This window comes from Sprattus sprattus, assembly GCF_963457725.1.
Source record: "Sprattus sprattus genome assembly, chromosome: 5".
In the NCBI taxonomy this organism is placed as follows: domain Eukaryota; kingdom Metazoa; phylum Chordata; class Actinopteri; order Clupeiformes; family Clupeidae; genus Sprattus; species Sprattus sprattus.
This window is the reverse complement of record NC_137924.1, coordinates 3594229-3596728: the sequence shown is the minus strand read 5'-3', so window position 1 is coordinate 3596728 and position 2500 is coordinate 3594229. Positions and strand designations below refer to the sequence as shown.

The 2500-nt window shown below is 50.0% G+C and overlaps 1 pseudogene across 1 annotated transcript in view; it reads right to left on the bottom strand.

The window, feature by feature from the left end:
* Window positions 1–2500, bottom strand: part of LOC308365589 (syntaxin-binding protein 5-like) — a 62282-nt pseudogene that overhangs the window by 26529 nt on the left and 33253 nt on the right. The window contains exon 16 of the transcript in view: window positions 172–357. The product of the transcript in view is annotated as a syntaxin-binding protein 5-like (transcript). The remainder of the gene's footprint in view (window positions 1–171; window positions 358–2500) is intronic.

Here is a 2500-nt window from a genome sequence, read left to right as displayed (position 1 = left end):
AGGAGAGGAGAAGGGAGAGGAGAGAGAAAAGAGAGATGAGCGTGGAGAGGAGAGAAGAGGGGAGAACAGATGAGAGAGAGAACAGAGGAGAGGAGTGAAGAGAACAGAAGAGAGGAGAGGAGAGATGAGCGTGGAGAGAGAGAGAGAGGAGAGGAGGATGAGGACACACACCTTCCGTGTGCGTGGAGACAGGCAGGGAGATCTCCATGCATGCGGCGGACTGGGCTTTTCTGAAGGGGTGTCTGCCGGTCCCCCTACGGGCAAGACGAGGCCCCTCCCCCATCGGCCCCCGGGCCCGCCCCCCCACACCGGCCTGCTGGGAGGAGGCGGGGCTTGGGCAGTGGCCATTCACATGATCTGCAACCAACGGCAACAGCATCAACACAGTATCTCAGGCAACAAACCAACCAATCAGAGAAAGGAGATGGGGCAGAAGCCAGAGAGAAGTCATGAAAGATGAACAGGTAGGAACGAGAGGAAAAAAGAGAGAGAATATAAGAATAATGAGCAGAGGAAAAAGATGATGTTAAAGGAATGAAAGAAAAAGAAAACAGATATACGTGAGGAAGAAGAGAAGGATGAGATGAAAGAGGAGAGGAGAGATGGAGACAGACAGAGGAGAGGAGAGATGGAGACAGACAGAGGAGAGGAGAGGAGAGGAGAGGAGAGGAGAGGAGAGGAGAGGAGAGGAGAGATGGAGACAGACAGAGGAGAGGAGAGGAGAGGAGAGGAGAGGAGAGGAGAGGAGAGGAGAGGAGAGGAGAGGAGAGGAGAGGAGAGATGGAGACAGAAAGAGGAGAGGAGAGGAGAGGAGAGGAGAGAAGAGGAGAGGAGAGGAGAGGAGAGGAGAGGAGAGGAGAGGAGAGGAGAGGAGAGGAGAGGAGAGGAGAGGAGAGATGGAGACAGAAAGAGGAGAGGAGATTTTAGAAAGCACCAATGATTAATCCAAGCAGTTCATCAACAGTCAAGTCAAGAGTAAGAACAGAACCTGGGAGGAGAAAGAAAAGAAGGAGGGGGGGGGGGGGCAGAGGAGGGGGGGGGGGGGGGGCAGGTTGCTGAGTAGGTTCAGGCATCCAATGGACGTTTTTCATCCTCTTTCTGCACTCCCACACACACCATATATGTACACACACACGGGACCCAACCGGTGTGTGTGTGTGTGTGTGTTTAAAGAAAAAGAATGAGATACATGTTTGTTTCTCAGGAGGGTGTAAATCCCATCTATATGCATCTCCTCCATATCACACGTCTCTGTTTAGTGTCCTGTGTGAGGAGTTTAAAGTTACAGTGGAATGGAAAAATTCTGGCTTCTGATTGGCTGTGGCCATGTTTGTTTGGGGCAGGCATGAGGAGGTCAGCCTGAGGATGGCGGCCATGTTTGTTTGGGGCAGACATGAGGAGGTCCCTCTGAGGATGGGGCTGTGCTGTAGGAGTGGCACAGAGGATGAGGAACGCCCAGGGTAGGGTCCAGTCCGCGGGCCTCTGGAACCTGGTTTCAGTGAGACCTGTGCCAAGCGGCCTGCCCAAGGAGCATCATGGGAGATTAGAGTTTGGAGATTGTAGGGAATGGGCAGAGCATAGTGCCTGGAACACAGTCTGAGTGAAACAGGTCTGAATCAGGAGACAATGGAACATTACCACCCCCCCTGACCCCCCCACCCTCTCACCAGTCACACACACACACACAAACACACACACACACACACACACACACACACACACACACACACACACACACACACACACACACACACACACACACACACACACACACACACACACACACACACACACACACACTTAATTAGCAGTAAATCATCTCCACTCATCCAATGTTATCAGACCTAAATTGGGTCAATTATCCTGCTCTAGAAACCCTCTTGTGACACTTCAGCTGTCACAAGTGATTCTTCATTCACTGAACACAATGATCATCATCAACCCAAACTCATTTTCTCCAAGTGATTGAAACATCTGCCTTTCTATCAGCAAGGGGACAGGAATATTAACCATCTCACAAGGCTTTTAGTGTCACAGTGGCCTGATTAAAAGACTAATTTGGGTATTGAGCATGAAGTCCGGAATATGACCTGCAGTAAGTATGGTGTGGGTGCTAAAGGTGTTACTTATGATGATAGCGCCTTTTTGTTTTCTTCCAACAGCAGGTGGGAAACTGTTTCTAAATGATACTTGTGGATGTAGTTCATTTCACAGTGTTCTTCTAACTCCTCCTTCTAACTCCCATCGTTCTGGAACTTTTAACACCCTTCTAGAATATTCCTCTGTATAACTGCTACTCATCTAAATATATTTTCTTCCCCCCCCCAAAAAAAGGAGCGTTACCCGGGTTATCTAGCAACATTATTCAAGAGCTTCCCCCTCTGTTACCGCGGTAATCCAGAAACATTGTTCTAGAGCTTTCCCCCCTGCTGCATTGGCTGGAGACCCCTCATATTTAGTGTCTAGTGCTGGCTGTAGCACTGGGAGTGGAGGCTGTGGA